At 47.4% G+C, this 13,773-nt stretch overlaps 1 protein-coding gene across 1 annotated transcript in view; it reads left to right on the top strand.

Moving 5' to 3' along the window:
* The first annotated feature begins 896 nt into the window (after positions 1 to 896).
* LOC135050579 (probable tRNA methyltransferase 9B) overlaps positions 897 to 13,773 on the top strand; it is a 50,342-nt gene continuing 37,465 nt past the window's right edge. The window contains exon 1 of the mRNA XM_063957037.1: positions 897 to 980. The gene's annotated coding sequence lies outside the window, so the exon portion shown is untranslated. The remainder of the gene's footprint in view (positions 981 to 13,773) is intronic.

Below are 13,773 nucleotides of genomic sequence, written 5' to 3'. Positions count from 1 at the left end.
GACCTAGGCTTGCTTGGATGGCCCTTGAATAGAAGCAGACACACATTAAACACTCAGGCTGGATTGCAATTAATTCAGATACAAACTACATGTGGTATCTGCCTTTGTTACTACACAGACAGGTCGTGATGGATCTGCACTCACTACAATGCAGCCAGGCACCACCCAGCGTATGATTACACCAAAATATTACATGCATCAGTAAGAACGGATGTTATCAAGGTCACAGAAAAATGTTCGCTCTGATTATCAGAAGAAAAGGGATGGAGGTAGAATGTACTATAACGTGTTGTCATGGTGTAAGCCATAAAAACAGAACAATTATCCAGCTGGTCTGGGCTGGCTTTTGCAGAAAAAGTAAAGTTGTATTATCTATTTAAAAAGAATTGATTTCATCTAGAGTAAAATATCCAAAAGAATGACTAATTTGCCAAGGCTTAAACACATTTCACAGACACAATAGATATATATTTCATGATGAAACAGGTACAGCAATGACATTTTTGATACAACAGGTGTGTTCTTTTATACTTTTGCTTGAGTCGTGCCAAATAGCTCCTCTTGGTGTGTCAGGTCCCGTGCGTCTTATTCACACAAATAAAGTTGGATGTGACAAAACTGCATTGCTACACAGGCCAATGGGCCTTGCGACATTTGCATACATCCCAACATGACCCCCTCCAGGAGGGACAGAATGATCTGCTCCTGGACTTCCCTCGTAATTTATGATTGCCATCACCTGTGCTGAAACACCTTTCTTATCCATTAACCTGTGCAAAACAAGTGCCGGCAATCACAAATTAAGAGGAAAATCCAGAAGCAGAGCATTTTGTCCCTCCTGGAGAGGGTCATGTTGGGATAAATGCATTTGTAAAACTGTGTGCGACTGAGTCTGAATTTGGGTAAAAAGGCCCCCAATGGGAGCAGCTGTGGATTTTCCTCCTGCCACGTTCCATTGTGCTTCATCTGCAAGTTTGTGGGTATAACAAATTCTTGTTTGGTTAAAGAGGCAGCCTAGCATCTTTGGTAGACTGTGAGCATGAGCAGGTTTTTGATGCATCTGTCATGTGACTAAGATACACAATTTTAAGAAAGACACAAAATGCTACTTGCACTGGGTGTCTCCCACAGTATGGCATAAAGACACTCAGTGTATATTGAAGACACATCTGTATACATGGATAAAACTTGTTACACAATGTCGTTCATGAGTATCCGTATACGTTCCTGAACTGCAGGAATTACGTCACTAAAGCCAGGGGCAGACTGGGACTATAAATCGGCATTTAAAGCACACAGGCCTACCAGGGGGTGGCGTTATTTGGTTCCTGAGGTTCTTGTCTTGGCCGCCCTGCACCCGTGATGTGCGGTGGGTAAAGGCGGATTTAGACCTCATAGGGCCCTAAGCAAGACACCAATTTGGGGCCCAAGTTCCTCAAACAATCTTCAGCGTGGGCCCACCCCCTAATTTTATCAGGCAGACAGGCCCCTACCCAGTCAGTGTATGCCCCAATTTTGTAGCAGATGGTAGTGGTACTAGTGTAATTAAAATCACATTGCAGACACTGGGCGCAGGCAAACACTGAACATTTACCTCACCCTCTTCAGTCTTTACTCATCCCGGGCTGGCTCCTCTCTCACGGGCTGGCTCCTCTATCACAACCAGGCCCGGCCCTACACATACGCCGACTACGCGGCTGCATAGAGTACCGGACCAGTGAGGGAGCTGATTAAGTCACCGTCACTCTCTCTGCTGCCTGCCGCCTGCATCCTGCTGCTCACCTCTCACCGCCCCCTGCTCACCACTCACTAGTTGCCGCCCGCCACTCACATCTCACCGCCTGCTGCCAGCTGCACACCGCTCACCACCCTCCACACGCCCCGCCATCATGCAGAAAAGTGAGAGCTGGCACAGTTGACACTCCTGAGATACCTACTACAGTACCTGGACCCACTCAGCGGAGAGGGATCTGGAGAACAAACAGTCAACTGTGTTCGGTTCAAGGCTGCTTATTTGTGGAAGAGGGAACATACGGTAAGTATTAATATGACTGCCGACACCTTGCTGTTGATTTCCCAACTTTTATTTACAATTTTCTTACATTCATTTCTAAAGTTTCAGAGGTCTATTTAAAAAAGAAATGCAAAATACTTATTTTTCCATATTTACATAATTTTTAATGTTGGGTCAGACCAGGCGGTTAAGGTCTGTACTGTGGTGTAATGTGTAAAAGCAGCTGTACTGGCGTGTAACGTGTATAAGCGGCTCTACTGGGGTGTGACGTGTATAAGCGGCTCTGCTGGGGTGTAACGTGTATAAGTGTCTGTACTGTGGTGTAACATTTATAAGCGGCTCCTCGGTGGTGTAACGTATATAAGAGGCTCCTCTGTGGTGTAACGTGTATATAAGAGGCTCCTCTGTGGTGTAACGTGTATAAGCGGCTCCTCTGTGGTGTAACGTGAATAAGCGGCTCCTCTGTGGTGTAGCGTGTATAAGCGGATGTACTCGGGTGTAACGTGTATAAGCATCTGTACTGTGGTGTAACATTTATAAGCGGCTCCTCTGTGGTGTAACGTGTAAAAACGGCTCCTCTATGGTGTAATGTGTATAAGTGGCTCCTCTGTGGTGTAACGTGTATAAGTGGCTCCTCTGTGGTGTAATGTGGTGTAAAGAAAACACACTGATCCTTTCACACAGCACGGCCCCGGCTGCAACCCTGTAATATCCACTGAAAGGTCCATCGAAACTTACACCAGCCCTAAGGCAGGTGCGGTTTCTATGTCTAAACATGGCTTCCGGTGTGATGCATCTTTACAGCCAGGTGCTGTCAGCGGCACACCTGCATCATGCCAGTGTCTGGCTAGCCACCCCGCTGTCTTCTGCCAGGAACGCCCACTGAAAATCACGTCCCCCTCTGCATCCAAATTTGTTCTGTGTCTCCAGGTGGTAACAACTGGGGTGCATGAGCAGTGCATCTTCTATGCTTGCGTCCGCCATCACCACGGCATCCACCTCTAAATCAGACCCTGTTTTAAATAGAGATAGCTGTTATTAGTGTAGCCTCAGAGGCAGAATTACCGCCAGTGCAACCAGTGCGATGCACTGGGGCCCGCCACTGTTGCAACCACCGCCCGCAGCACACAGCCACCTGGACAGGAGACGAGCGCAGCGGACACAGGGGAAGGAAGGAAGAGGGAGGTGGAGGAGGGAGCCGCAGCAGCGCTGTGTTATAGGTTGAGGCGCTGTTGCTGCTGTCTCTCTGCTTTACCATAGGCTGTCTTCCGACGCTGTGAAGCGCATCCCAGCATTCACAGCGGCGGAGAACAGCCTATGGTGAAGGACTGGGACAGCAGCAGCAGCAGCAGCGCCTCCACCAATAACACAGCGCTGCTGCTGCTCCCTCCTCCACCTCCCTCCTCCACCTCCCTCCTCCTCCTTCTCTCCTGCCTGGGAATCGGGATCTCTGCCAGAAGCTGTACCGAGGAGCCTGAGCCAGCGGAGACAGTAAGTATAATTCTTTCTATCTTTCTTGCTTTCTTTCTTTCTTGCTTTCTTTCTTGCTTTCTGTCTGCCTTAATGTGCAAAAAGGGGGACGCTGTCTGCCGTAATGTGTAAAAAAGGGGGATGCTGTCTGCCGTAATGTGTAAAAAGGGGGAATCTGCCTGCCGTAATGTGTAAAAAGGGGGACGCAGTCTGCCGTAATGTGTAACAAGGGCACGCTGTCTGCCGTTATGTGTAAAAAGGGCACGCTGTTTGCCGTTATGTGTAAAAAGAGCACGCTGTCTGCTGTTATGTGTAAAAAGGGCACGCTGTCTGCCGTTATGTGTAAAATGGGGATGCTGTCTGCCGTTATGTGTAAAAAGGGGGATGCTGTCTGCCGTTATGCGTAAAAAGGGGGCTGCTGTCTGCCGTAATGTGTAAAAAGGGGATGCTGTCTGCTGTTATGTGTAAAAAAGGGGAAGCATTCTGCCTTAATGTGTAAAAAGGGGATGCTGTCTGCCGTAATGTGTAAAAAGGGGAATCTGTCTGCCGTAAGGTGTAAAAGGGTCTCTACCTGGTGCAGTGGTGCTGCTGTGTGGCGTAATTTGAATAGTGGAGACTACTGTGCACCGTTTTATGAATTGGTATTATTTTGTGGCCACACCCCTTCCCCACGAAGCCACACCCCTATGTATTTTTGCGCGCACCTACAGCGCGCACTACCACTGTTTTGCATGCAGGGGTGGGGCTCCGATGCCGTTTCTTGCACACAGTGCTAAAATGTCTAGTTACGGCAGTGTTGCTAGGTTTCCATTTCTCTGGCCCTGAGCAGGCCCCCCTCACCAGATCCTCTCCAGGGGTGAGGGGGTGGACTGGACTCGGATGGGATGAGGGGGATGGGGGAGGTGGCCCAAAGCATTTTGTCGCAACTGGGCCCACCGCTCGCTAGTTCCGCCACTGTGTAGCCTATAATGTAAAGCACTGCTAGCAGCGGGCCCCACACACCTGCATACCTCCCAACATGACCCTCTCCAGGATGGACACAATGCTCTGCTTCTGGACTTCCCTTTTAATGTATGATTGCAGGCACCTGTTTTGAACAGGTAAATGGATAAGAAAGGTGTTTCAGCACAGGTGATGGCAATCTTACATTAAGAGGTAAGTCCAGGAGCAGAACATTCTGTCCCTCCTGGAGAGGGTCATGTTGGGAGGTATGCACCTGTAATACTGACTGTACAGCACTAACATATACTGTATCGCTAAAGACAACCTGAATATCCCATAACAGTACAGGAAGATTCGATGAACAGGAAGGTAAGAAGATCGTGCTCACTGGAGGGGAGATGTATTTTTAAAATCCATCAGAAAGATAAAAATAAAAAAAATTCAAACCCAGTAGGGTGGGACATTACTGCTGTTCTACTGTACATGATGAATTCCGAGATTGTATGATATAAAGTCTGGCACATTTCTTGCAGTACAAGTTTGTCTAAACAATGACGTGCCAACACCCCTTCTCTAACGTCGCAATGATGTGTCCACACTCCACACCCATAACATCAGATGCAACGGAGTGTGTGAGACATACGGAGAGATCTCACTGACTTTGGGCTTTCATCTACAGCATAACTTAGGTGATTGTCAATGCTCAGTACAATAATAAGAGTGATTTTACCTGTTCTTGTATTCGTCAGGAACACACATTGCATGTTTTCCTGTATCCCTCCTGTAGGTAATTGTCTGCTCCATTCTCTTATTTCACAAATTGCAGTTACCAGTGCCAAGTAATTTGAAAGATGTCCAAACAGACATCCATAAATAAATGGAATGGGGAGAGGACTTCTGGTAGATTGCCACCGTATGTGGCAGAGTAGAGTAATCAGTCAGGGTTTTTCAACCACTATAGAGTGTGGTTCTTTTTCTAATTCATCAACTATAACTGTAATTCATCAGTTGAAAATAATGGTCATACAGGATATGACTGCAATATAATAAACAACACAATTCTCTCTCTAAATACCATAATAATACTTTTTCTTACATGCTGGTTTTCTATATGTTTGTTAAAGTAGTGTCCCGAGGATGGTGTTTACAAACACACAAACGTTGACTTATGCTGATTACACACTTAGGGTATGTACACACGGTGAGATTCTTGATATGCCCGATTTTCACTTCTCGATTTCCCCTGATCTCCCCGGAGCCCAGCACCACCGATTTTGACTAACTTTTCTTGAGATATGGACTATGGGGGTAATTCCAAGTTGATTGCAGCAGGAAATTTTTTAGCAGTTGGGCAAAACCATGTGCACTGCAGGGGGGGACAGATATAACATTTGCAGAGAGAGTTGGAATTACCCCCTATGTGTGCTTACGATTTTGGCTTATGTGAGATTTAACTAGATGGTACACCGATCTAGCAAGGGCTGACTTGCCTGCACAGTCTATCTTTTCTTGCGATACCGACCTGGCGGGACCGTGCATCGGGATCGAATGGGGATCGCATGTGGCATAACACCTTACGATCTGCACTAACTTTTCTTACGATTTTGACTATATAGTCAAAAACGTAAGAAAAAATCTCACTGTGTGTACACACCATTATAGATATATCGTCAGATCAACTGACACCGGGATCCCGCCCTCCCACAATCCCGACAGTCAACATGCCTACTAACAGGGACTATTCCCCTATTCCCACTCGTTGGTGTCCACGTCAGCATGGCGAGTGCAGCGAGCTTCGTTGCGCTCGCCCCCTCCCCCCCACCGGCCGGGCATCTAAAAGCCTGGATCCCAGCGTTGGTATGGTGACCAGCGGTCTCCCGACCGCCGGTCACACGAACCTAACCCGTTCACAGACATATCGTTGGTACACACTGGCCGACAGATATATTGGGACAGCGATAATTAGGCCAGTGTGAAGGCACCCTAGCAGTATGTATATTTTGATGGAGGCTTAAATTTTTTACTAAAAAAGCCTCAGTGCCATCCTTTGGTATTTGGATATATATGTCCCACCAGGTCTTTGTTTCTTTAATAAGTAGTTCAAGCTTATAAAAATGTTCTCTATCATCACTAATCAGCCCACTACTAATATGTACAGTTGTATATTCATTAATAATTCAAGCATAATCCTGTGACCTTTTGGTCACATACTGGATGCGCACAAGAAAATGTGCTTAAATGTTGAGCACAAAACTGTCCAATTTGGGATGAGGAGGTGGCAGCTGAGCGCTGTGATGTACTGTATGTGTATGTATGTGTGCGTGTGTGTGTGTGTGGGGGGGGGGCTAAGTGGTATCCAATAAGGAGCTTCATTCAGAGATGGATGCAGCCACTGGTTCGCATGCAGCGGCTGCGTCCATAGTGTGCATTTCACAATGCGATCTCATCCATCTGGGATGCGATCGAATGGTGATTGACAGGTGAAGGGTGTCTGGTGGCGGTGGCGCGTTGGGGGGGGATCGGGAAACGCAGGTGTGTCATGGCCATTATTGGGGACGGCCGATGAGGTCGCCTGTGTTTCCTATGATAGGAAACATGGCGGCAGGACCCCTGCCTACGCAGTCAGTCCTACCTCTATTTGATGCGATCGCAATTAGTTTGCGATCGCATCACGGGGCAGCCCTTCACATGCTGGGCGGCCTCCACCATGTGAGCAAAATCTGCGACCAACTCTGAATCACCCCAAAAGTCAGGGTTGGAACTAAGTGCTAGACTGGGAATTGTACTCCCTGCACAGTAGGGGAACAAAATGGCACGTGATCACAGACTGCTCCTCCTAAGAATTGTATCTCTGTTTGTTGTATATTTTCTCATTTTGCTTTTTGCCCCCAGTTATGTCTATTTTCTGTCCCTTTTCATATTTATATTAATTTGGATTGTTATTTATCTTATTGCAACTCTTGTACGGCGCAGTGTTAATTTTGTCAAGAACTTTCAATTTAGTTTTAAGGTGCATACACACGGTGCGATTTTCCGAGTTGATCGTAGCTGTGCTAAATTTAGCACAGCTACGATCATGAACTCAGACATGCGGGGGGACGCCCAGCACAGGGCTAGTCCGCCCCGCATGTCAGTTCCGTCCCCCCCATCGCACAGCAGCGATGCCTTTGCACTTCAAGAGTAGCTCCCGGCCAGCGCAGCTTTTGCGTGCTGGCCGGGAGCTACTCTTCGCTCCTCGGGCCGCAGTGCCTGCGTGTGACGTCGCGCAGCCGCTGCGGGCCACTCCTCGCATGGTCCAGCCACGCCTGCGTTGGCCAGACCGCGCCCACGAAACGGTGGCCAAACGCCGCCGTTTCGCCCACACAGCATGTGTATAAGCTTCCAATGTCGATGTATGGTCCCAAGGGATCAGCATCGCAATAAAAATATAGTGGGTGCAGGCAGGGCTGATACTGACTACATGGCTCCGGGCACAATATAGTCAGTATCGGCCGCAACACCCCGTCACACCGTGTGTATGCGCCTTTAGTCTAAAGGGGGGTACACAGGGAGAGAGCCGTGCTTAAATTCTAAGTAATCTGACTAGATTGCTTAGATATTAAGCACAGACCTCTCTGTGTGTAGGGTGCCAGCGACAGCCATGCGCTGTCCAGCGCGAAGCTATCGCTGGCTCTAGATTTGGCATGCATGCCAGATCTAGTGAGATCGCTCATTTCATCGCGCTGTGTGCTGAGCGGGGGAAAGAGATGTGTGCTGAGCGGTCTGTGCTAGATTGCTTAGCTCACATCTTCCCTATGTGTACGGGGCTTTAGTCAATTTCTTAAAATTTGACTAAATTAAAACAAAGTCACATTTTATTTTTATTTTTTTCTCGTCTTAGTCAAGAGTTAGGACCTTATTTAGCAAGGATTACAATTTCTGCTAAAAAGCAGTTGCTGCGATTAAACTGAAAATAGGATTTTAATTACCTACCGGTAAATCCTTTTCTCGTAGTCCGTAGAGGATTCTGGGTTACACATTAGTACCATGGGGTATAGACGGGTCCACCAGGAGCCATGTGCACTTTAAGACTTTGATAGTGTGGGCTGGCTCCTCCCTCTATGCCCCTCCTACCAGACCCAGTCTAGAAACTGTGCCCGAGGAGACGGACAACTTCGAGAGAAGGACTTTACACAGATAGTGGTGAGATTCACACCAGCTCACACATACAAGGCAAACCAAGCAACAGCTGAACAATATTACTTAACCAAGTAAGAAAAACAGCACTTAACCCAGAACAATGCTGTACTGAACTAAGTAACCACTGCAGTATCACGAAGCGCTGGGCGTGCGTGCAGCATCCTCTACGGACTACGAGAAAACGATTTACCGGTAGGTAATTAAAATCCTATTTTCTCTTACGTCCTAGAGGATGCTGGAGTTTATATTAGTACAATGGGGATGTACCAAAGCTCCCAGAACGGGAGGGAGAGCGCGGAGGCTCCTGCAAAACTGGTCAACCAAACTTTAGGTCCTCAGTGGCCAAAGTATCGAACTTGTAGAACTTAGCAAACGTGTTCCAGGGCCGAAACTAGGGGGGGGCTAGGGGGGCATGTGCCCCGGGTGCTGGGCTGTAGGGGGCGCTAAGGAGGCCAGTTGTGGTGCACACGATACACCTGCTGGCTTCCGCTATCTCCTGTCAGGTGCCGGCAGCAGAGGCTTCTGGCGCTTCCGGGTTGCGGCTGAAGCTATGTGCGTGTGACATCACACGCACGCATTGAGACGCTTGAAGAGAGGATGGAGGCGGGAGTCCGGCGGCCGGGAGCGAACCCCAGCGCACCCAACAATAAAGGAAGCTGCGTGCTGGGGCATCACTATTTTAAGCCTGCACGCTGCACTGAGGAGGTGGGGAGAGGGGTAAGTGAACACTGCGCTGCCTTTTGCCCAATAAATGTGCACTCCTGGAAACCAGTATCCCCAGTATAGCAGTATCCCCCCCATAGTAACAAGCTGTACTCCCTGTGTCTTATATTAGTATGGGCAATGACCTTTATGGTCTGCCTTTTGAGTATATATTATTTGCATTGATCTTTAATGGATAATGAATTTGCATGAAATGCGCACATGCCTGAGATGAAACATCACTTTTTTTGTATTTATTGTTCTCTGATCATGGATTAAAAGATCCGAAATGTTAGAATCTACTCTGCAGTAGTCTGTTATTCAAAATCTGCTGAATGCAGCCTATATTGCTCAAACTTTACATTATCCCTGTTGGAGGGCACCGCGGTTAATGTTTATTTGGAGAGTGAGTGCTGGATCCTTTGGATCACATCGTGAGTTCTGCTGCCTTCTTTTTTCACCTGGCATCCATTCAGTACTAGAGATGAGCGGGTTCGGTTTCTCTGAAACCGAACCCGCACGAACTTCATGTTTTTTTCACGGGTCCGAGCAGACTCGGATCCTCCCGCCTTGCTCGGTTAACCCGAGCGCGCCCGAACGTCATCATGACGCTGTCGGATTCTCGCGAGACTCGGATTCTATATAAGGAGCCGCGCGTCGCCGCCATTTTCACACGTGCATTGAGATTGATAGGGAGAGGACGTGGCTGGCGTCCTCTCCATTAGAAATTAGATTAGAAGAGAGAGAGAGATTGTGCAGAGTCAGACAGAGTTTACCACAGTGACCAGTGCAGTTGTTGTTAGTTAACTTTTATTTATTTTAATATAATATATCCGTTCTCTGCTATATCCGTTCTCTGCCTGAAAAAAAACGATACACAGCAGCAGCCAGTCACACAGTGTGACTCAGTCTGTGTGCACTCAGCTCAGCCCAGTGTGCTGCACATCAATGTATAAAAGGCAAAGCTTATAATAATTGTGGGGGAGACTGGGGAGCACTGCAGGTTGTTATAGCAGGAGCCCCCAGGAGTACATAATATTATATTAATTTAAAATTAAACAGTGCACACTTTTGCTGCAGGAGTGCCACTGCCAGTGTGACTAGTGGTGACCAGTGCCTGACCACCAGTATAGTAGTATATTGTTGTATGTATTGTATACTATCTCTTTATCAACCAGTCTATATTAGCAGCAGACACAGTACAGTGCGGTAGTTCACGGCTGTGGCTACCTCTGTGTCGGCAGTCGGAACTCGGCAGGCAGTCCGTCCATCCATAATTGTATTACAATATATACCACCTAACCGTGGTATTTTTTTTTCTTTCTTTATACCGTCGTCATAGTGTCATACTAGTTGTTACGAGTATACTACTATCTCTTTATCAACCAGTGTACAGTGCGGTAGTTCACGGCTGTGGCTACCTCTGTGTCGGCAGTCGGCAGGCAGTCCGTCCATCCATAATTGTATTATTATTATAATATATACCACCTAACCGTGGTTTTTTTTTCATTCTTTATACCGTCGTCATAGTGTCATACTAGTTGTTACGAGTATACTACTATCTCTTTATCAACCAGTGTACAGTGCGGTAGTTCACGGCTGTGGCTACCTCTGTGTCGGCAGTCGGCAGGCAGTCCGTCCATCCATAATTGTATTATTATTATAATATATACCACCTAACCGTGGGTTTTTTTTCATTCTTTATACCGTCGTCATAGTGTCATACTAGTTGTTACGAGTATACTACTATCTCTTTATCAACCAGTGTACAGTGCGGTAGTTCACGGCTGTGGCTACCTCTGTGTCGGCAGTCGGCAGGCAGTCCGTCCATCCATAATTGTATTATTATTATAATATATACCACCTAACCGTGGTTTTTTTTTCATTCTTTATACCGTCGTCATAGTGTCATACTAGTTGTTACGAGTATACTACTATCTCTTTATCAACCAGTGTACAGTGCGGTAGTTCACGGCTGTGGCTACCTCTGTGTCGGAACTCGGCAGGCAGTCCGTCCATCCATAATTGTATTATATACCACCTAACCGTGGTTTTTTTATACCACCTAACCGTGGCAGTCCGTCCATAATTGTATACTAGTATCCAATCCATCCATCTCCATTGTTTACCTGAGGTGCCTTTTAGTTCTGCCTATAAAATATGGAGAACAAAAAAGTTGAGGTTCCAAAATTAGGGAAAGATCAAGATCCACTTCCACCTCGTGCTGAAGCTGCTGCCACTAGTCATGGCCGAGACGATGAAATGCCAGCAACGTCGTCTGCCAAGGCCGATGCCCAATGTCATAGTACAGAGCATGTCAAATCCAAAACACCAAATATCAGAAAAAAAAGGACTCCAAAACCTAAAATAAAATTGTCGGAGGAGAAGCGTAAACTTGCCAATATGCCATTTACCACACGGAGTGGCAAGGAACGGCTGAGGCCCTGGCCTATGTTCATGGCTAGTGGTTCAGCTTCACATGAGGATGGAAGCACTCAGCCTCTCGCTAGAAAAATGAAAAGACTCAAGCTGGCAAAAGCAGCACAGCAAAGAACTGTGCATTCTTCGAAATCCCAAATCCGAATTCCGAGCCCACCCGCTGGCGGTGATGCAGGGCAGTCTGGAGCGACTGCTGATGCTGACATCTGGTCCGGACTGAAGGACCTGACAACCATTACGGACATGTCGTCTACTGTCACTGCATATGATTCTCTCACCATTGATAGAATGGTGGAGGATTATATGAGTGACCGCATCCAAGTAGGCACGTCACACAGTCCGTACTTATACTGGCAGGAAAAAGAGGCAATTTGGAGGCCCTTGCACAAACTGGCTTTATTCTACCTAAGTTGCCCTCCCACAAGTGTGTACTCCGAAAGAGTGTTTAGTGCCGCCGCTCACCTTGTCAGCAATCGGCGTACGAGGTTACATCCAGAAAATGTGGAGAAGATGATGTTCATTAAAATGAATTATAATCAATTCCTCCGCGGAGACATTGACCAGCAGCAATTGCCTCCACAAAGTACACAGGGAGCTGACATGGTGGATTCCAGTGGGGACGAATTGATAATCTGTGAGGAGGGGGATGTACACGGTGATATATCGGAGGATGATGATGAGGTGGACATCTTGCCTCTGTAGAGCCAGTTTGTGCAAGGAGAGATTAATTGCTTCTTTTTTGGTGGGGGTCCAAACCAACCCGTCATTTCAGTCACAGTCGTGTGGCAGACCCTGTCACTGAAATGATGGGTTGGTTAAAGTGTGCATGTCCTGTTTTGTTTATACAACATAAGGGTGGGTGGGAAGGGCCCAAGGACAATTCCATCTTGCACCTCTTTTTTCTTTTATTTTTCTTTGCGTCATGTGCTGTTTGGGGAGGGTTTTTTGGAAGGGACATCCTGCGTGACACTGCAGTGCCACTCCTAGATGGGCCCGGTGTTTGTGTCGGCCACTAGGGTCGCTTATCTTTCTCACACAGTCAGCTACCTCATTGCGCCTCTTTTTTTCTTTGCGTCATGTGCTGTTTGGGGAGGGTTTTTTGGAAGGGACATCCTGCGTGACACTGCAGTGCCACTCCTAGATGGGCCCGGTGTTTGTGTCGGCCACTAGGGTCGCTTATCTTTCTCACACAGTCAGCTACCTCATTGCGCCTCTTTTTTTCTTTGCGTCATGTGCTGTTTGGGGAGGGTTTTTTGGAAGGGACATCCTGCGTGACACTGCAGTGCCACTCCTAGATGGGCCAGGTGTTTGTGTCGGCCACTAGGGTCGCTAATCTTACTCACACAGCTACCTCATTGCGCCTCTTTTTTTCTTTGCGTCATGTGCTGTTTGGGGAGGGTTTTTTGGAAGGGACATCCTGCGTGACACTGCAGTGCCACTCCTAGATGGGCCCGGTGTTTGTGTCGGCCACTAGGGTCGCTTATCTTTCTCACACAGTCAGCTACCTCATTGCGCCTCTTTTTTTCTTTGCGTCATGTGCTGTTTGGGGAGGGTTTTTTGGAAGGGACATCCTGCGTGACACTGCAGTGCCACTCCTAGATGGGCCCGGTGTTTGTGTCGGCCACTAGGGTCGCTAATCTTACTCACACAGCTACCTCATTGCGCCTCTTTTTTTCTTTGCGTCATGTGCTGTTTGGGGAGGGTTTTTTGGAAGGGACATCCTGCGTGACACTGCAGTGCCACTCCTAGATGGGCCCGGTGTTTGTGTCGGCCACTAGGGTCGCTGAGCTTAGTCATCCAGCGACCTCGGTGCAAATTTTAGGACTAAAAATAATATTGTGAGGTGTAAGGTGTTCAGAATAGACTGAAAATGAGTGTTAATTATGGTTATTGAGGTTAATAATACTATGGGATCAAAATGACCCCCAAATTCAATGTTTTAAGATGTTTTTTAGGGTTTTTTGAAAAAACCACCCGAATCCAAAACACACCCGAATCCGACAAAAAAAATTCGGTGAGGTTTTGCC

This window comes from Pseudophryne corroboree, chromosome 2, assembly GCF_028390025.1.
Source record: "Pseudophryne corroboree isolate aPseCor3 chromosome 2, aPseCor3.hap2, whole genome shotgun sequence".
Taxonomy (NCBI): Eukaryota; Metazoa; Chordata; class Amphibia; order Anura; family Myobatrachidae; genus Pseudophryne; species Pseudophryne corroboree.
Note: the sequence above shows the minus strand (reverse complement) of the source record. Positions and strands in the feature narration are given on the sequence as shown.